The 22,575-nt window shown below is 38.1% G+C and overlaps 1 protein-coding gene across 1 annotated transcript in view; it reads right to left on the reverse strand.

The window, feature by feature from the left end:
- Window positions 1–21,445, reverse strand: part of RALB (RALB Ras like proto-oncogene B) — a 48,875-nt gene extending 27,430 nt beyond the window's left edge. Inside the window, exon 1 of the mRNA XM_008638254.2 lies at window positions 21,353–21,445. The gene's annotated coding sequence lies outside the window, so the exon portion shown is untranslated. The remainder of the gene's footprint in view (window positions 1–21,352) is intronic.
- Window positions 21,446–22,575: the final 1,130 nt, after the last annotated feature.

Raw genomic sequence — 22,575 nt, forward strand, 5'->3', positions numbered from 1 at the left:
TCGCCCCGTTGCCGCCTCCGGCTGTGCCCCCCGGGCTCTGTGGAGAGTCCCGCAGGCTCGGTTTGACCCAAAGGAATCACAGAATCATTTAGGTTGGAAAAGACCTCTGAGAGTATCGAGTCCAGTCAATGACTAAACACCACAATGTCAATTAGACCACGGCACTGAGTACCACGTTCAGTCTCTATTTAAACACCTCCAGAGACGGTGAGTTCACCGCCTCCCTGGGCAGCCCATTCCAATGTCTAATCACCCTTTCGGTAAAGAATTTCCTCCTGATGTCCCACCCAAACCTCACCTGGCGCACTTGAGGCTTTGTCCTCCTCATCCTGTCTCTGGCTGCCTGGGAGAAGAGGCCGACGCGCACCCGGCTACACCCTCCTTTCAGGGAGTTGTAGAGGGTGCTAAGGTCTCCCCCGAGCCTCCTTTTCTCCAGGCTAAACACCCCCAGCTCCCACAGCCGCTCCTCATCAGACCTGTGCCCCAGACCCTTCACCGGTCTTGTTGCCCTTCTCTGGGTTCACTCCAGCACCTCAATGTCCTCCCTGAACTGCGGACAGAAGGGGACACAGGGTTTGAGGTGTGACCTTAACCAGCGCTGAGTGCAGGGGGAAGAAAAGAAGTTAGGAAGGGCTCTGTCTTAAATACATCACATATTTTAGTGCAAATTCTACCAATGGATGCAGAAATTAAGTCTGAAGTCAGAATACAAAGGAATGGAAGTGTCCCTGATTTGACTTATAAGGGTTGGGAGTGCTGAGTGCTTTATTAAACCATTGAGTTGCAATACTGTCACGTGTGTGCAGCACAGAGCAGTTTTCACTGCTCAGGAAAAGAAAATAATAGCTATTGCTGTATTTACTGTGATTATTTCTCCAAGTCTTTATCAGTTCCCAAATTCAAATTCTCTCTGGCCATTTCTAATGTTATTAATCACATGGTCAGGCACAGCTATCTTGCCAGTTACAAAAGAAAACATACATTTTCTCATTGCTTTAATTTGCTTAATTTTTCTAGGTTTCACTGTTGACCTATTTGAATTCCACACACTAAATTTAAGAGTGAATATGTTGGATAAAATTATTCCTTTGAGAAAAACATGCTTTGCATGATAACACCCACTTTGGGAAACGATGGAAATTATGATTACCACTGATCTCCGGGGGTTCAGCTCCTGTGGGACAAAAGTAATACATTAAATAACTGTATTAATTCCTGCTTTCACACTGGGCTTCTATGTGGCCTCCTGCAGAAGAGAAAGGGAAAGAATTAATTACATTCTAGCTCTATCTGCGGATGTCTGCATGAAATTGCATTTTCAAGTTGGAGAGCATAAAAAAGGCCTGTCACTTAAAATAAATGCAAAAAAAATTTCATCCTTAAAAAAGTGATAGGTGAAACAATGGCCTATTGCCAAAGCTAAATAACATGGAGGAGGAATTTGAAAGAGATTTACTAAAATCTGTAATTTCAGGGTTGGGAAAAAATGCCAGGGACTAGAAAAAAGAAGTTGCAGAGGCAGAAAAAAGAAGTAGTTGTGTGGCTCTGAGAAACAGCTGAGTACTTCAGGACTGCATAAAAAGGAAGTATCTTCTGAATTTTTCCTCTTCTCAAGGAAACAACATTTTCTATGTTTTTTGTAAGTAAACAGGATTTACATCATCCTTGCATCATCATCATTTTCTCTTCCTAACTCAAACTGCAAACCACCAGATTTTAGTTAACTCCTTAGGAGGAAAAAGTGAAATTATGAAATTAAGGTATTGTGAAAGGTCCTGATTGCAGCAATTCTTTCCCTCTGCCTTATAGATTGTATCAGAACTGCATCAATATTCATCCTGCACTAGAAGCTGGCAGACTGAGAGCTATTTGCTATTTGATGCCATCCACACAGAGAAAGAATAAGCAGAGAAAAAAATATTGCCAAATGAGAAAGAATCCTGTTTTATAGGTAACAAATTAGCCAATTCGTGGTATTTCTAGGATTAAACAAGAATGGTTTTTAATATAGATTTTGTACATTTGTTTGTAGTTCTAAAAACAAATGAACAAACCCAAGAAGACCCAAGCAAAAATTAATTAGAACTGTTTACTATTTACCCTGTAACTGTGTCGCCACAGCCATCTTTCATGCCACGCAGGCAGTGTGGTGGATTCATTGCTCTGATGTGACGATTCACAGAAGATAAACATTTTCAGCAAATTGTGTCTATGATTAAAAACTACCAAGTACCTGGGAAGCTGAGTCTTTTCAAGCTGAACACAATACAACTCTCCTGCACATATCACAGTGCTGACACTTCCCCTTTCCCCTTGCAGAAAAGAGGGTCGAGAAATGAACCACATCTACCCTGCTTCTGAAAATTGTTTAAGGGAAATCTCCTTCTTTGTAGTAATCCACTCATGACAAAGAACATTTGTGTGATGCCACATTTTGAATTATTATGCATGTTGCCTAGTATAATCTCCATGGTTACAGATATATTTTTTGCTTCAGTACTTTAGGAAGAAAAATTCTATAGAACAATTTAGGGGAGAAAATTCCTTTTCATTGTCATTTATATTGCATTTATTTTATTCTATGTGCTTTCACTTTCTAAACAAGTAAAATTGCAGTAGAGATGGAAAAATTTGTCTCCAGCTGTTGCTTTATCCTGCCATAACATGTTTTAAACTGCAAATTCCTGGAGATGGGAACAGTATTTTTCATGCAGATCTTTAGTTTCTAACCCGCTAAGAATGTAACAGGGCACTGTGTGTCACTGCCAGAGTCATAAACAGTAAGTGTGGTGGGATGACTGAACAGTAAATATTTTTTCTTTGCAAAGATTAGAACTCATGCTTCCCTTCTGAGCAGTTCTAAATAGAAATTAGCTGAAGTGAGTTCCAGAAACTGGTGATGGGAAAGATGTAAATCCCAGATATTTAGCTCTTTTCCCACCATTTTCACACCTGGTTCTTCTTTGATAGTGTTCACATTGGAAGGGAATCAGTGCTACCTAAGAAGTCAGTCTGCAGATTTAGTGATGTAATTTGCAATCTTGAAAAATACAAGAAATCTGAAGCAGAGAATGCTGACATCTGAATGCTGTTGAGGGACTATGGCAGGACAGGTACTTGATTCACAGCTTTTACCCCAGTCTCAGTTTACAAAGACTGAGATAGGAACGGCTGCCAGTGATAACCACAAAGCAATTAGGGTCACTGGAGAAAAGGTAGTGGTCCTGCCTCATCTCCTGCACTGTGGCTGTGCCAGTAGCATAAGAACAGGCTAAAGCAGCAGGGAGGTTTTGTCCCTCTGAAGGAATTCTTAGTTACACTTGGCCAGTCCCTTATAGCACCTGTGCAGCACAAAGCAAGGGTTCAGTGAAGGTGACCAGATGCATAAATTTTTATTAACGTACTCCATCAGTCCAAAGCCACTCTAACTTTTTTTATCCTACTTTTAAAAACCGATTTTCAATCCAAATGAATGCTAGTGTAAGATTGGGAAGAACAGAAAGCTTGGGAAAACAGAAGAATGCTTGGGGAAACAGAAAAACCCCCAATTCGATTGTATTATCTAGAATGCTGTGATGTCCTGTTTGTTCCCAAAATACAGTTTTTTGTATGTGCAGAGTTGAGTGGCCAGAGCTAGTCTAGGCTCAGATAACTTGTAAGAAGAGGTATATATACATAGTGTGCACTCAGAGTTTGTTCTAAATTAAAAATAATGTAGTCAAAGATGATTTTCTCTTTGGGCAAGGTTAGCCTAACAAGAAGTACATTTTACAGATTATTTATATACTTAAGAGAATGCAGCTGACCTTACCATGATTTATGAACTTCAGCATTCAAAAACCATAAAGCAATAAACTAAAATATATTTGAAACAAGCAATAGTAAATGAAATATGACTCCGGTTTTGGTCTTGTAGGACATTATGGTGTTTTGACTGTACCATTCACTTTATTTTTGTTACAAACAGCCGGAAGTCACCACACTAAAATAAAGTTCACTGTCAAATAACCTTTCCATTTCAGATACAGCTGGGATTTGTCAGGATCGTATCACAAGGTCATTTTTAAGGAGATTCTCACTGACATTTTGTGAGGTAAGGGATTTCACATTCCAGTTTTACAAGTGTTACACTTTTGATCGTCATGATTATCAACACCATGACAGATTTAGGGCCTGATCTTGGAACTTTTACAGAAGGAGCTAAGTTTATTGTAAATAACTTGATAGCCAAGAATCAAAAGAAAATAAAGGGTCTACAAAGAGTTAGAAGAGGTCATTCCATGGCCCAAAGCCAAGATCAGTTACACATGCATAATTTTTGGCATGCAATTTTAAAAAATGCAGTTAAGATTGTGGTATTATAATAGCAGTTTGTTTAAAATACTGGACTACTTTATCATAAGAAAAAAGCCAACAACATTTACCTTAAATGTCACTTTCTGCAGATTAAGCATAATAATTAGTTGCATACTGGACATAGCTGTATTTTTTTTCCCCTTTTTTGCATCCATATGATAAATATTCAAAAATCATTATTTTTGTCACTCTTTGGAGTTCTTTTCCTGCTTCAAATAACACCTGGTTTTGCAGTTGTTTTTTGTAGGTCATGTTTCCCAATTGCCAATCACTCTCCTTCCCTTTTGGACTCCCTCCAGCTGGCCCATGTTTCCTGAAGTGTACTGCTGAAGCAGATGCATTAAGTAAAGCTTTACCAGTTAAATGTAGAATAGAAAGTGTGCCTTACTGTCTTCCAGATCACACTGAAGCCAGTTTGGTAAAAACATGAATTATTACAAAAATAGATAAGGCAGGAAATTTTTTTCAGAATGATAAGCAGTAACACACCGTTGAAGATTTACCTCCCTGAGCTGAACAGTGCTACCTTGTTGAATAGCTGCTGTTGGAAGGTGATGTGAGCATACTTGAAAACAATTCATGCTAACAGATCTTGTACCCCTTATTTTTAAATAAAATTTTCCAGATTACATTATTGAGAAATATATTTGATTAATAATAAAAATTACTGGCTTTTATAGCAGCCAGCATTCTAGCAGTGTGGGAGCAATACTTCAGAAAGAAAAAGATTTTGCAATTAAAATTATAATATTTTTAAGTACCTACTTCTGCCTACAAGCTCTAATTAAGTTGATGTAACTTAGAATGAGGTTAAAATGTCCTTCTGAAAATTAAACCAGATAATTTTTTAAGGTAAACATATTCTGACTATGAAAGCCCTTCATTTTTAGTCTGCTATCTTCATTGCCATCAGTGCAGTTTTCCTTTTTCCGTGTTTAATCACAACATCTTTTGCACATGTTTGGGAGCTTTGATGCCCCTTCACTATTTAGGTGGCAATAGAATTTTTTTTTTCTAAAGCACCTAACAATTTAGCAGAGAGATCTTGGCAACTGAATTTTGTAACAGAGTTTTTGTTATGACAGTATTTTACCTATTTGTGAATGGCACTCCTTCTAGAATAAACTCTGACATGACTCAGCTAAAAAAAATCAGACTTTTTTTGTACTTACAACATAACTTTACACTATTGTTCTGGGAAACGTCTAATTAAAGAAGGTCTAAATGGGAACTTGAATGGAAAATCTCTTCTGGAAGTTCTGTGTGAAGTGGTTTGGATGGTGAAACAAGTGGCTACAAATTTTGTCTACAAAAATTCCTCTTCAGCTGCACTTTGCTACAGATACTACTCCCTAAATTTACATGATATAATGCTTCACTGTTTGTTAGGTCCTGTATTTAAATACAGAGGTGAAAGCCTTAAAAAAGTGGGTAAGCTGGGTATTGTAGGAAACCTATAGGAACTTATTCCACCAGTGAAGTTTACGAGGAAGTTTGTGTGCCTATGAATACATTAATGTAAGCATCATATTGTTATGACATTATATTATCCTCAATTATAGAGCTTGTTAAGCACATAATAGTCATATGATAATATTGCTGCATTTGAGAAATTTTCACTACTGAGCTGAGTGTTCATGTGCTAGTTTACACAGCATTCTTTTCTAGAAAAGACATGTTATTTGTGGTTGATAGCCTAATACACTCTACAAAGAGCCCCTCCTTTTTTCCATGTTAAAGAGATAAGAGTACAATATGCTTTACATTAGAGGATTAAGGAAAGCAATTTCAAAATAAGCATGCATTGTACCCCGTAACATTTGGGCTTTTGCATTGTTTTTTATCTTTTCAGTGAACAGTAACGCATACGTAGGATCTCTCAGAAGAGTCAGAGATTAACTTTTTAGAAAAGACTATTTGCTAGAAGCTAATTATGTCACTAGTAGCAAATTGTGATCCAATATATTAATAGGTTTAATCAATATTTAATCTGCTAACTCATTAATAAGCACATTGTAAATAAAAAAACCCCACTTCATTCTGTCTTCTGATGCAATTGACAGTAAATTTCCTATTCCTTTGGAAAAGCTTGGGAGGAGCTGTACAGATTTTTGGGGTCCTCAGTCTACAAAAGTAATGTACCTTGGCCAAAATATAAGTACAGGACTCTCTCAGACAGTTCACAACCACGGCATAAGCTTCTCTTCAATCCTCAAGTTTTGTTATTTCATTATGGTGTATTTCTGGAATACTATAAAAATTAGAACAGGAGCACTGCAGTAAAATGAAGACTAAACTGCCAAGAGCCAGGAAGCTCTGATACTGTGGGTAATGAGGGCAAGCAAAGAGGAAATATGAGGAGAAAAGAACCTATGAGGGGAGAGAGATATGTATATCTATGTGGGTATATATACATTTATAATTTAAATATTGAAGCTGTTGTGATTTTGCGCACGTAAAATAGTGTTTAAGAGTCAGAAATTCTTCTTGTCCCCAAAATTCATTGAAGCTCCACTGGATTTGTAGCACAAAAGAACTGCATTATGCAGCCACAAACAAATCCACCCACTCTTCTACCTAGGCTAATCTCCTCAAAATAAATAATTGAAATCCCAAATTCATCTAATATTTGCAGCCTAAAAGAAGCTGGTTACTGAGAAACAGTGAATATTTGCTTTATTTTTGTCTGGCTTTTCCCTTCCATTGCAGGACCATGTTTTAAGACCTTGCAAGCTGTGTTACAGATTTGCCTAGAACAGAATGGCCAAAGAATGGCTTCTTTTGACATTTTTTGATAAACTACAGTTTATTGAACAGTGTCATATCTTGGCTTTCTCAAATCTTGTTTTCTTGTTTTGACATTTTAATGGATGAGAGCAGAATCTGTGTATATCATATACTGCAAATCTGCACCTGTACTACTGCTGAATCAGTGTCTGTAATGCAAATGTTGAACAAATTAATGCAAGAAGTTCCATCTATTCAGAAGGAAAACCTAAAATTTACAGTAGGAAATAAACCTAGGTGTACATCTTCTGAAAGTCCTTGAGAACTATGATTGCCTTTAATCATACAAAACACCTTTGTGTAACTTTGAGATCTTTAGGAAGAAGTTTTACCCAGTCTTTCAGAGAACAATAAATCAAACTTTGACTTTTCAAAATTGCTTCGCTGCACTCAGGCATGAATTTCATCTTAAAGCTGGATTTCTTGAAGGGCAGCAACAGACCTTTAGCCTATTTTTCCTGATCAGATTTTCAGTAGCAGAAAATGAATTGGTTTGATCTGGCTCACATAACTACAGTTATTCCCTTCATAACTCTTGCAATTTTTTTAGGTTTTCCATTTTCTATGCAATAGTTCACTAACATTTTAAATGGAATTATAACCAGGTCGTAAGACATACAAGGCCTGCATTTCCCCTGCCTTTTTTCTTCTGTACCAATTCCTGTCTGTGAAAACATCTGCAAAATGCCTAATGTCAATTGATACAGATTTAATCACTAGAGAATGGTCACATAACGGAGAGGTGGCCCATAATATTATTTTTCCATTCTCTGGAAGCAGTGCACAATGCATCGAAATTAATGTGGAATCTTCCTTCAGTTCCGTCCAAAAAAAGGAGCAGTCCTTAATGCTCTTTGGAAAGCAAGAGTGCCATGGATTTGGCCATTGTGGCTGCAGATATCCATTATGTCAGATGCAAAATGCAACAGTCATGTCACGTCCATGCTGGATTCAGCTTGATGTAGTTCTGCCTTTTCAGTTTCCTTTCACAGAGCCTAAGCAATGTGACCACCTGCTGAATCCCTCTTTTTAGCATGTAAAGAATCCTTTGTTTGGATCCGCTGGGCTTCTTTGACTTCTTAGCTCAGAAACGGTTTCCTTGTGGCTTTTCTTATACCTCTCCAAGGGTTTTTTGGGGATAATTTGGGAAACTTTAAATTCAGGAAAAGATGGTAAAACTCAATTCCTTTTCCACTTACTGATTTGCACTTTCTTATTTTGTTGTATATTAATTGAGATAGGTCCAAGCTACCAATTCTAAATACAGTCTGAATCATGCCAGAAAGAGTTGCAGCACTATTCTGCTTGCAGAATTAAGATTTCCTTAAACTTCAGGACTCATCTTTAATAATTTACTGGAACTGAGTTCATCTTTACAATTCTTACAATTTCTTGCCCAGAGACAGCTGTGATTTTACAAAAGTTTTCAGTTTCACTTACCTATAGCCAGCTTTTCTGCCATTAAGGTTCTATGTATCTGATGGAAGTTTCATTTCTTAGTTCTTGACATGCAAACAAGGCAATTAAAAAGTAGAAGCAGGTGAAGATTTCAGCATGAAAAAAACCACCAAACTTACGGTGGGGAACTATTTTGCAAATAGAAGTAAAGGATTCAGTTAGGACTTTTACCTGTGTTAGAAGAATGATTATCTGCATTAAAGGTTAGGAATCATTGTTATATGATTCCAGAGGGCCTTAAGAGACCTCAAATACAGGAGTCTATTCTGGTTAAAAGCAAATGAGATTTATTCAACAGCTTGATGACAGTGTGGGAAACACTCTCTCTCATCCCCAGAATTTTCCAGCTTGGTTTAAAGCTGTCCTCATGGGGTGACTCTGCACACAAGTTCCTTCTGACATGTAGTTTAACTGTTGGCTTTTGACATAGCCGTTGCATGACACAGGTGAACTGTGAACTGATAATTATCAGGTCTGCTTCTCAGAAATGGGTATAAATCAAAAATATTCTTTCCTGTCAGTTCCCAAAAGCCACAAGTGTAAAAACAAGGTGTGATTGCCATGCTTTGTCCTTGGTCACGGCATCTACAGCATCAATTTCACCAGCAACTTTCATCTCCTCCCTTCTAAAAGCTTTTATTAAATGGCTGCCCCCTTACCATGTCAGTTGTTATAAATACAGCTGTCATAAAGGAGGATACTGCATGATTTTACAGACCTCCAGGTCACAAATCAACAATGAAAAGAGCTGTAAAACTTATTTCTCTAAAAAGATGGTTTCCATCTCCCTCAATCTAAATGTAAGTTTTTGGCTACAGAAGAAATAAGGCTTTTTGTACTTTTCTGGACAGCTAATGGAGGACCATGCTTACCTATCCCTTTAGAGACTTCTTTCAGTATATAGCCATAATTAAGGGGAAGACCAACCTTTAAAGGTGACCAAGAAAACATCTGTCAGCTTTTTAGGATATACATTCCTTCTCCATCTAAAAAATTTCAAAAAATTCAGTCTTGCTGTGTCACAGGTTTGGATCATGGAGAGACTCTAAAGTTGCTGCTAGAAGAGGTGCAAAAACATGCTAGTCCAGATTAGAAAGTGCTGAGCAGCAGACAGAGCTACAATACATTAGAAGGCTGCACACTCGTGGCTACTCCTGATCCTATTTTAGATCCACACCACAGAGCTATTTCCTATTTGTATTTTGGTCCATGTGCACTTTTAGCTCTCTGAGAAGCATGCTTTGTGTTCCAGCAGGAGAATTTGAGTCCGTTTTTATTCTTATTGACCAATATTAATTCTAACTCCATTTTTGTTAATTCCAAACTTTTGACTATTCATTTTTCAGGAGAGTTTCAGTGGCTCATTGCTCCAGGACATAACTCATTTGTATTCTCAACTCACTAAAGTATACTTTTCCAGCCTGCTGAAGACACAGCTCCAGTTATTTGGGCAGCCAGAGCTCTATTTCAAACCCTAAGTTTTGAGCTGAACCTTTTTCTCATATGCTCCTGATGTTTTCCAAATCTACCAAACCAGTCTGCTGGCAGCCTTGCTTTAGTTATATAAAAAATGTTCTAGTTCCAGCTCTTATTCTGTTCCATGTACAACCATTTCATTCTAATTCTGCCAAAATTTTGCCACTCTTGTTGAAGTTCCTGTTAATAAAATGCAGTGTTTCCTGGCCTGCATCCTGTTAGTGTTGACACAGTCTCCTCATATCCAGTGTGGGTTCATCCTACCAAGGACAGGAAATGTTCTGCTTTGCTGATTCAAATCTGACCAGAAATAATGTGGACAAAGAAACTTTTAAGAGGGAAAGTTTAGGTAAGAACATGGCAGTTGAGAACATAACAGTCAAAGTTACAAACTCAAAGGGAAGAAGTATCAGAACTGGCTTGAAAGTTCTTGATAAATGGTAACAGTAATAATAATGGAACATAGTCTGAGAATTTAGCCTAATATCACCTTTCTTCTTTGTGTGTTTTTCCTTTCTCAGCTTTTTGTTGTGGGTTTTTTGGTTTGTTTTGGTTTTTTGTGGTTTTTTTTTAATGTATTCTAATCTTTATAACTTGTTATTTACACTGATTTGAGCATATACCAAGTTCAATTTATATTATTTAACAAAGATTTAACAAGATTTTTGGAATTTAATGTTGCTAATAGTAACAACTTTGTGTGGAATTGCCTCATGAGACTGACAGCTTTAAATCTGCCATTTAAGCTCCCAGTTGTGACCAATTGTCTAAAAAGACAACCAAATCCACTACTAAACAATTAAAACAATAAACTATGTGATTAACTGTGGTGGGTTCTTGAAACATTAATTCTACAAAAACTGCCTGTGGAACTGGCAAATGCTAGACAAGAAGTGAAAGAGTAATAGGGCACAAGAGGCTGAACTCTGAGGAATCACCTTGGCTTAGGGGATATGGCAGTTCTGTGTATAAGGACAAACCATTGTTTTTCAAACTCTGCCACTTAGTCACTCTAAATATATTTGAAATTCACAAATTATCAACTAGTGTGCAGCAGTTGTGCAGCTGAAAGGAGGAAAGTTCTCAGCTGAGAATTTAAATGGAACATGGCATAAATATTTAAGGCAAGGCATGGCACAAAAAGGTGAAAACTGACCAAGTGTGCTTGATAAAGGAAGACAAAACAGAGACAGGTAAGTCCTCAGGTTCTTCATTTCACATCTCCCTTGGGCGAATTAGAAGGTCACAGTATAGGAGAGTGAAGTTTAATGGGTGCTTTGCACAGCATTATCCGAAATCATGCCTTCTTTTTCCTAACCAAATCTGAATATCCTTCTGCTTCAACAAGGATGGGTAAGGGATTTGCTGTGTTAGTAAGGACCCTTTAGCTGAATTAGCATGACTAGGCAGGATGCTCTCCTTCCTCTGAGATTGCTAACGAGTGTCAGGAAGTATTGCCTTCCTTCCTGGCTCCAAGCTTGCTACATCTACAACATCCTTTGCCTCTTCTGGCAGGGCTTCCTTGCCAGAATACAGTGCAGACAGATATCCACACACTGCTAAAAAATAGAGGGTCCAGACATTTCTGGTGGATGTAGTAACCTTATTTCTTTCTTCTCCTCTGTTGTATAAATAACTGCCATGTTTTATCTAGTAGTGAGTATTTTGGTTGTGAAGGACCAGTCTGTAATTAAAGTTATGATAATTATTATAGCAATGTAATATTTTGGACATACAGATTTACTACAATTTTGGAAAACAATGGTTTTGACACATTTGGATTTGAAATATGCTGTATCAACAGATTTGGGTATGTTCAATATACCTACAAAAATTTGAGTATGTTCAAAATACCTACAGTTGTAGTTACTTTCTTTCAATTCTAGTTGTCACAATTACATGTTTCACCTCTGTAGTAATGGATTTTTCCCAGTGATGACTTAGAGGAAATAGTCTCTCCATGCAGTTTTTCACAAAGTAAATCACGGAAGTTTCCCAAAGTTTTCACTGAAAAAAATGCTACTGTAGAGCAAGAATTTAATGCAACCCCAAATAAATATTAGCCTAAATAAGAGGCCAAATGTAATTTCATGAAGTTGTGACCTCACTAGAATAGTGCCTGGTTTCGGAAGGTTTTTACACTGTTACACAGCAGATGGGCATTTCTGAGCTATATTAGCAGCCTATAGCACAAGGCAGCATAGACTCAGCTTGTCCTGAAGAGAAGATTAAGCCTTATTTAATGTTTGCATAGTCTAAGATGCTGGGAATGAATCTATTAGAAACAGCATTACTGGTCTCCTCTCCCCTTCAGTCCTCTTCGTTTCAAGAGCTATGACCATATTCTATGCCAGTGATTTTAGCACCAAATCTAGACATACATTGAGATGGCAGAGTAGAGTTTGACAGATATTCAAGATGGAGCTAATTTGTATTGTAAAATTACTTCTTGTTTCCTTCTTGATCTTCACAATTAGCTCAGTTGGTCAGAGTATGCTGCTAATAACAAGGGCGTGGTTTGATCCCCAGATGGGCCATTCACCTAAAAGTTGGACTGAGTGATCCTTATGGGTCGCTTCCAACTCAGAATATTCTGTGATTACAGAAAGTTACAGACATAAATGATGCCTTAAAAGGCATAAATGATGCTTAAAGACGAACACCCCTTCCCTGTAGAGATTATAATCAACAATAAGTAATAAAAACACAATATAGAGAACTACTGCCAGGAGGCAATAGATTTCTTCCCAGGGACTGTGCTTTCCTATGGGACATGCATGCACTTAGTCATTCTTAATCTACAATGTGTCCAGGTTAAGTACTGTGTGCTTTTTAAAGATGTAAATAGCAACGCCTAGTGGATTAGCATAGAAACACGTTGTGGAAGAAATAGATCTTAGGAAGGATTCGAATGAAGATAGCATTGTGAGTTCTTCCAGAAATCTTATCAGAAAAGATTTTACATTCAGAGAAGAATAGTTGCTGCCTTTTCATCACAGTTACTTTCTGAAAAACAAGCATTGAAGAGAGATAAGGAAACTTTCTTGTAGACTATTCCTATTATCAAACAGCAACTTCGCTCCACCCTTCCCTTGTATTTGGCTTCTTACAGAGTGCCTGGAGCTGCCTTTTTGTTCCAAGATTACCTTCAGAAAAATCCCCTGCCATTATCAGACATTCTAACAAAAGAAAGAAGTGTATACTACTTCCAAAGAGGAAAAATATAATTAACTGCCATTCAAAATCCGGAGAAGTACCCTTTAGCTTGACTGAGATGACAATCAATAGCAGTTCAGCACTGTGATTTCATACCTCCTACCATTCACACTGTCATACTTGGGCAGTGAATCAGGCTTGAAGGGAAGGCTGGGTGGAGCAACAGGCTGCAGAGGAAAATCTGTCCCTTGCTCCCTACTCTGTGCCCCGTCCTTCCTCCCCATCCCCAAAAAAGTAGCAAATGAGAACAGCAGTGGTGGAGGAGTGCTGCTGTTCTTACCTGCCCAACAAGGAGATAAGGCAGCAGGCTATCTAGGAGTGTCTCTTTCGAATGTCCAAGCACTCACAGAATCATTCAGACAGAAGCACAGCAACAACTTCTCTGTATCAGGGAGCACCCACATTTCCTTCTCTTTGGGATGAGGCAGCAGCTCATCCTGAGAATAATCCTCACTCCTTTCCTTCTCTTTGGGATGAGGCAGCAGCCTGCTAGTTGGAATTTCCGTAGAAAAGGTGTTTCAGACAAGACAGAAGATTCTACAGACCAGATTGGGCCAGAGGGCTGCATTTTGAACCGTGCTGGTCAAGAATCTCCAAAATTCATCTGTGTCAGACTGACTGCATCCACTGACTGCACTCTGAGTAAAGTCAGTCATCTGTTACTGGAGATCACTGTTTATATCTGGACATAAAGACTCTTATTCCATTCTCAGTCTTTGTGCAAACCTTCTCTTTGCAAGAGGACACTGCTCATAGCACGGCTACACAACCCTATCAGGATCGTCTCAGACACTGGGCAACACTACAAAGGAAACCGTCATCACCCACGAACTTCACACACAGTTTGTGGCTTTTGGAGTCATCGGTCCTTACTAGAAACAGAGACCAGTATGAACAGGCTGAAGAATTATATTGAACTCATAATCCTGACAGTTGTAGCCAGTTTTATTTTTCCTTGGTTACCTCATTTGTTGTCACAACACTTCATTCTGGAACAGAAACCCAGTGGACAAAGCATGGGATTAGTAAATTAGTAATTTAACTGCACCCTTAGCACTAGTCCTTCTGTACTGTGACAATGTGGAGATTTTTGCACAGTATTATGAAGGAAAGAGTTGTGTCAGAGTGCTGAGGTGGGGAAAGTGCTGTTTGTGATTGATACTGTGTTGCTGCAGAATAGTTTTAGTAACAGTAATACTGCAACATAAATGTTTCTTTCAGCGGGGAATATTCCTTGTTTGTTAGACTACAGGAGTAGAAGGAATTTCCAACGTTCAAGCTCTTAAGATGCCTTTTAAGTGAAAACAGAGACTTGGCTGACTGAGACTAAGACGACCAGGACTGAAGGAGTTTGGCAATTAGATCACAGTAGCAGCAAAACCAGATGTCAAAGCAGAGCTTTAAAAAGCCTCTCAGATGGAAAGGTTTGGAATGGAAAGGAAGTGAGAGGAATGGAGGGTGTCACTTACGAAGGGGAGGAGATAGGAAACAATGATGCTATTGTGGCAGCAGAGCTGATGAAGGTCAAAGACGATAAGCTCTGATTTGCATTCTTTCAAAACTACTCATACAAAGCTGGTGATCTTTTTAGTGAAAGATTAGAGTCAAGGGACATCGTGGCCAGGGAGTTTGCTGTGCTTGTATGATTGTAATCTACAGTGCTTTAGTTTTTCGAGCAAAAAACAGTGCCTTCAGCAATTTTATGCAAAGGATATCTGCTTTGCATTAGACTTGCCATAAGCCTTCTGAAGAATTAGCTATAAACCTTAAGATCCGCACTTTACAGGAAGCTCTTGGAAGGGTCAGTCCAAGCTTTGGTATCTGGAGAAGTCACTGGAGGACATGGAACAAGCAATGAGGCTGTCAGGTCTACCTCCATCCAAGAGATACTGAGAAGAATATTTCCTCCTTAACTACATGCTTTTGCTACCACCAATTGAAGAACTAATGGTGCTAATAACAAGGGTGTGTTTTGATCCCCAGATGGGGATAAAAATGTGCCAGACATAAGAGACAAGTATCCCAAGGGAATGGGACCATGGCTGGATCTTGTGAAATTAATGAGGGGTAGTCCCACAGGGGGATCCATGTTAAACTTCTTTTACAGAAATTGCTTATACAAATCTATCTCCTAGAAAACAGTATTTATCTACATCAACATTCTTTATCTAGTACTAGATATATAGAATATGCCTAGATTCACTGAAGTTTAGATTTCCCTCCTTTAGCATTCCTACAGCTTGCCAGAATGTCTGCTTCTGCAGAAACAAAGGTTAATTAAACACATCCGCCCATTAGATCAAGGAGTGAACATTATTACAATCTGGCCCCAAGCTACCTTCTTCAGCTGTCAGCACTGAAAGACACTTGGAACTACAAATTAGTCCTCAAGCAAAACTAGTTTCAGCAGAAACCGCTTGTTTTATTGAACAGAGAAGGTCTCCCTGATATTTACAATTTTGGCTTGTACTTGTCTCGCTGTACCTAGTTCCAACAAGAAACATTTAGGGGTATTTTGCAAGTGGTGTGATCCAAGGTTCTTGGTCTTTACAGTGCCATGTTAACACATATTAAGGAATGTTAGAAAAAAATCTACCTTATCTGCATTGCTAATGCCATATTTTATAATTAATAGAGTTTAAGGAAACTCATATTGGATTTTTTTTTTTACTTGTATTGCTTAGCTTTGCCTCTTTCACTGTGCTTGGGCCAGTGAAAGAGCTTGGGAAATAAACTGGCCAACTCCCTCATTATGCATTTCTTTTCACTTTCTTTTCCGTTTCGTTTTCTGGCTCTTACGCATAAGCACCATATTACCACAAATACTTTCTCAATTCTGTGAATCAAATCTAAAGAATAACACATTAACTATATGAACTCTTCAGAGTAGCACTATGGCTGTACCCCAGTTTCCCTCTTACTGTCACGGGGAATGAAGTCAGGCAGCATATGCCTTTCACAAGCATGTACTGTTACCATGCCTATAATCCTTGCTACCTGAAGAACTGACATTCTTAAAATGTTTTCTTTCTGTGCTGAATCAACAGAATGAGGCCGCAATAGACCTGCCAGAAAGCAGTGACCAATAATCCGATTACTTAAGGTAGGCAGGACACACTGAGGTCTTCTCTGAAAGTAGGATCTTAAATAATGTTAATTATGTAAAAAAGCACAATATCTACTTAATCATAGAAGCTGGCTTGTATCTATTTTCTTCAATAATAGATGAAGCAAGTATAACTCTCTCTGCATCAAAAATTCAAGGCCCCTATTTTGTCAGAACTCTTCTCAAATGTGATATTGTATTATGCATCCCCCATTCTCATTCACATTACCCACAAGTAATTTCTGCTTTTCTCAAGCTGACTCATTCTTCATACCTATTAGCTGAATTGTTGATGAAAAGGGATCTCTACCCGTGAATGGAATGTTTGTGTATTGAATTTTTACTGGTTTGGCTAGTTTTGATCAGACACATAGACCACAAATTCTTCTTCCTATTCCCAATCTGGAAGAGAACACCAGGACACCTTATTTCAAAGCCTGTTTTTCACAAATATTGTCTAATGTTTGATTAAAATTTTCAGCTTCTCAAACACTATTACCATTACACTTAATGGGTTAATAATAGGAACTACAGATAAGAGGAGACATAAATGAAGAGCTACAAAAAAAAACCCCCACCAAAACTATTTGCATTTCTTTCTTGGGTTTGGTTTCAAAGTCTATAAAAGTCACAGAATTGTCTTTTTTGTTCTATTTTTACTGGACAACTCCTGCCTGCTTTTCAAAAACCCTTTGAAAAGCAGCATCTCTGTCCCTGCGAGAGGTCCACAGACACAGTGCTGTCTTGCAACTGCTCATCACTTGGCATCAGGAAATTTTCTGAAGTCTCTGAGGAAAACCTCTTACTCTCTAGCAGAAGCTGAAAGCAAAGTTGGAGTGGTACTCTGGTCAGTCTCAGACAGTTGATCACTGATGACATAGCCCTAGTGGTAAAGTGCAAAATATGCTCATAGTTAACATTTTAAGAAAATAAACCCCAAAGGAAAACAACATGATAAACTCCAAGTATTGACCCCAAAGAGGAAACAGAATGTCCTTCTTGGAACATGTCTCCTTGGCATCTTACCTGAAACATTCTGTCTAGCCTGTAATTTAGTAGGCAAGATGTGACAATCTTCTTTACAAGTACAACATGTTAAATTACTTTAAATTTGTTTCTATAAATATAGCATGCCAATGCTTACTGACTGACTCTGCCACCTAGGAGCTTTATTTGCATTCTGCAATGAAGCAGTTGAATTTTTAAGGTATTTTGTTGTTAAATTTCAGTTAAGTTGTAAGGCTGCCTGCACCACAATGTCCTATTCATTACATGTGGCAAAAGTCTTTATAAAAATCTTTATAAAAATCTGACCACAGCCTTTTGCTGCTTGTCTCACCCACACTAAAAATACTGTATGATACAAAGTACTGTATAAGGCTGTGTAACAGACAGCTGTGTCAGTACTCAGGTTTAATAGGGAACAAGCCATGGTAATATTATTTCTTCATTCCCTTTTTTTCTGAGCCTCTTTAAGTCTTACGCCTATGTACATATTTTCTGGGCCATTTATTCAATCTGTGCTGAAGAACACTATCAAACAGGTGAGATGGCAAGGATTGGAAAAATTTATATATGTCCTATCAGCATAAACAAATCTGTGGGCTGTGCTCAGGAAAGCTCTAAAGCTGCTGGAGCATTTCATTAGCCTGAACAGGGGTACTGTTCATTTAAACAGGTCTGCAAGAATCGCATCTCTTTCTCCAGCAGTTTATTCAGAGATGACCCAGCATGTAGTTCAGAACTGCACTTCTAAGCACATACTTGTTAAGATGCTGTTGCTCTTTTGTGCTTCAGGATACTTTTTCATTTAGTCGTGACAGCATAACCAGCAGTCTATCTTTTGCTTTCTGTGGGCCAGTAACTTTAGTGTACTCCATTAATTAAAGCTATGGGTATTATTAAGTGGAACGGCCTTATCCTCTTGAGAGTATGAAAAAAGGTTACGTTTACTTTGGCAGAAGGAGATTGCTGTGAGTTTTAAGTGCATTTGTAAAGTGCATTCCTTTTTTTTTTTTGGTGGGGATCTACTAGGTTATACTTTTGAAGTTCAGGATCACTGTAAACACCACATATTCAGCTGATAACCTGAAGCAATATCTGAACAAGAAAGACTAAACAGGTCCTAAGTAAGGAAAACTTTTGTAAATATTTCAGCATTGCTTAGGTGATTAAAATATAATACTCCAACAGGATATTGAGAACAATTATTTTAATAGATTAAGGAGTTCATTCAACTTTAGAGTTAAGTCTAGTTTGATGATTAAAATACAGGGAAAAGAATGAGAAGACATAAAGTCTATTTTCAGCATTAGCACTGACTCACTGTGTGATATTAAGCAAACCACTTAATTTACTGCCTCGCTCTCTGTCTCACCTGTAAAATGAGGGAGCCTGCCTCACAAATTCTGTGTGGGATTACTTAATTAAACATTTGCTATGCACCTAACATTTCTTGAATGCAAGGTGCTGGAAAATTTATTTTTGAAGATGTACATAAACAGGATACAAGAGCAGAATTAGGTAGTTTCTATAAAGGAAACTCGCATCTCTTTCATCTTTGGATTTCTTAAGGATGACAACAAAATAATTAACTACAGAACCTGCTGGTCACCAACACAAGTGAGCTAATTGGTGACATCAATATTGGTGGCAGCCTGGGCTGCCATGATCATGCACTGGTGGAGTTTGCAGTCCCCGATGACATGGGTTAGGTGAAGGGTAAAGTCAGGCCCCTGAATTTTAGGAAAGCAAAATTCTACCTCTTCAAGGAGTTAGCAATAGGTGCCCCTGATAAACTGCCCTCAGAGAAAAGGGACCAGAACAGAGCTGGCAGATCTGGACATTTTCCATAGAGTGCAAGAGCTCTCAATACCCAGGTGTAAGAAATCAGGAAAGGACATGTGGGACAGGGAGGTGATTTGAGATATTCAGAGTGCTTCATCTAGGGCAAGTGGCCAACCTGGTGGCCTGACTAGATCACGTATCCTAGAATTCTAAAACTGTGAGTGAATCTCTTGAAGTAAGTTTATGAGTTGAAAAAAAAAGCATAGCCACAAACTAGACAGACCAAACTATAAGTAAGAATAAAAATATATCATTATTCTTCTGTAGATCACACAACTGAAAGACTAAGGTGAGTTTTTTCCATGATGTATAAGCAAATTTATATCCAATGGAAGTGAATGGCAGTGATTTAAATCCAGAGAAAAGAATGTTTTTCTAAACCCCCAGACTTTTACTGAACTCATGGTCATATAACATTTTTGGAACCAAGATCTCAGTGAATTCAAGAAACAAACATTTCTATGGAAATGTGAACATCCACTGTGACATTCTATTAAATGAAAGAGTTACAAATCCCTCATGTTGCACAGTACAAGCCAACTACTAACCGGTAGGCATGCAAAACCAGCTCGTGTGAAGCCTATTTGACAGCTGATCTCTCTGGACTTAGCTGCAGCTGGATCAGAAGCACCTGGTACAGGTCACTGCGGGAGGCAGAACCCTGGAGGAGGTGTTCCAATGGTCACCTCTGGTACAGTACTCTCGATGCTACTGAGGCTGAGCAGCACACAGCATATATTAAGTATCCTGCTACTCTTATCATAACTGTGTTTAGAAAATGTTCTGTCATAAAATTAGCTAGATCAGCAACTTTTAACCAAAGAGAAGTTTTTACCTCACAGTGCAATTTAGCAGACAAAAAAGCAATGGTTTTTACTAACACTGTGCTGTCACCCCATGAAGGAGCTGATCAAAACCACAGTAAGCAAATTAAAAACACAAAGTAATGTGATCAATGACATATGCAAAGGTTATGTGTTTCCTGTATAGTTGCTCACATCACCAAGGACTTTTTTGAAGACAGTTACTGTTATCTTAAGTATTCATAAAAATATCACTGCTGCTTTCTGTTGGTTCCATCTAATCCTAAATTGAGGCCTTTATGTAAGGCATGGTCATAAATCCTTTACAACCTTGGAATGAAGTTAGTGTTTGGTATTCTATGAGGACAACAGAGACAAGAAAATTCAGATGCGCTATCCTTTTAAAAGCTACTTTCTAGGTTAATAAATAAGTTCTACAATATCACTTGGTAGATATAAATGCATGTCATTTATTTACTTTCATTATAACATTTTTTACACTGTGAAACATGGATCATACTACCTTATTCATACATATATTAAATATAATCATAAATCATAACTATATTATTGATACATTTACCTAGTTTCTACTAAATTAGCACTGCAGAGACATCTAGACAAAACCTTAGGTCCTCCACCAAGAGTAACAGAGCCTTTAGCTCTGCATTTCAGAGCTACAGACCAAGACGGAAAAATGCAGCAGTAACACCACCACAGGTTATAGTTATACTAAAAAGAGCCAATGACTCACTGTGAATATTTACTTGGCCTGCATGCTTTAGGGATGAGTGAAGATTACCGAAGAGAACTATTTATTTTCTTCTCCTTTTATTTTGCTTATTACTAGCTAGTACTACTACATTCTTCATATGAAACCAGATTAAGAATAAACAAGAGGTGCTTGTCATCCAGCATTAATACAATACCATGTGTATGGTATTAATACAATACCACAGCTGCTCCTCTATACATTTTAGCAGCTGCTTTTTCTTGTCTGTCTGTCCATCCACAGCAAATAGGTATGTTGCCTGGCACAGCACATGTACCTTGGCCCTTTTCTACACCTAGCCCACACCTTTAATCCAATCTCTGCACCCTGAGAGCCTCCCATGTTGCCGCTGTTGCTTTTCTCACCCCAGCTGGGCCAGGGAACTCCCTTCTCTTCTTCACGTCAGTATCAAATACTGACAGTGAGTTGTCCTTTTATTTGTATCCCAAGATGCACATAAATGTAAATACATGGAGCAGTGATCAACTTTACAAACTGGATAAACTGGTTGCTCTCTCAGCTGATACTCACTGTGCTTAAAGGGTCGTTTGTCCTAGAACAGCAGTTTCTTAAGGAGCATGAATTAGGCAGGCAGGAGGTGGCAGAAGGAGCTCCACTACAGTCTTGCACACCAATTCACATGATGACTGTAGCTGGACTCCTCCTAGTGCCTCAGAAAGTTACAAGAAAAGGGAAGGGCTCAGGATATGATATCATGCACTCATTCTAAAAAGAAGGAAACTGTTGGAGATAATTTAAAAAGTAACAGCTTAAAAATCCTGAATGGCCAATAACAGAAAATTACTTTTCTAATTCATCTTCCCTAGCCTTTCCAGTGAAAAGTTTCAATAAATAAAAATTACAAACTTAGAAAACCATGTTTGCATCATCACTAGGACTAGCCTAAGAAACCTATTACAACTGAGCCAGCTCAGAGCAATACTTATTGCTGCCTCTGTCAGATTTTAAGCTTTCAGCTTATTACCAGCTCTGTTGAGGCAAATGTACCCAGCCCCAACACAGCTGGGTCTGCAGCCACAGCTGGGTCTGTGTAAGCAACAGGGACCCACGTGTATCCACTGCTTCGTAGTATCCTGACTTGTCTAATTGCCTTTCTCAGCAAAAATAAAATCTTTTAAAGCATCTAAGTGATTCAGGAATCCAATTAATATTTTCTAAAGCAATGTAAGCAAACAGGTTTTTAAATCTCATGGAAAGTCAATGTGATCTTGTGCAGATTTGCAGGGCTAAGTTTTACTCCTTAGATCCTTTTCTAATTGCAAGTCTGCTTCAGAAATAATAATCCATTTTCAGGGATATATTACTATAAATTTATTTACCAGGTCATTGTCTACAGCCTTTAAAAAAGAAAACAATAAACATTTGAAGTAAAGTCCTAACTTAGCACAATTGTTCTTTACCTGGGTTTAGCTTTGAAATTTTCTGGTTTTATTTCAGATCCAAAGCAGCATTTGAGTGCCTGGAAGGTTCTCTGTCATTTCCACCTTTATCAATTGGTCTAATAAGCCACTCATTTTTCTTTCACGTTGTCAGGATAATTTTGTTTCTGTTATAATCCCATAAAACACACTCAGAGGAAAATTTAGCCCAGATTTCAAGCAAGCAACGTTTTTATGTAGTGTTAGGAATTGCAACATTCTCTGTTAGGGCGGTCATTGTGCTTAGCTTTCAAATGTCTTCTTTTCATGTTAAAGATTTCCAGTGATTTTGTTAATGCAATTCATTCCAGACTC

This window comes from Corvus brachyrhynchos, unplaced genomic scaffold (assembly GCF_000691975.1).
Source record: "Corvus brachyrhynchos isolate BGI_N302 unplaced genomic scaffold, ASM69197v1 scaffold126, whole genome shotgun sequence".
NCBI classification, from domain to species: Eukaryota; Metazoa; Chordata; class Aves; order Passeriformes; family Corvidae; genus Corvus; species Corvus brachyrhynchos.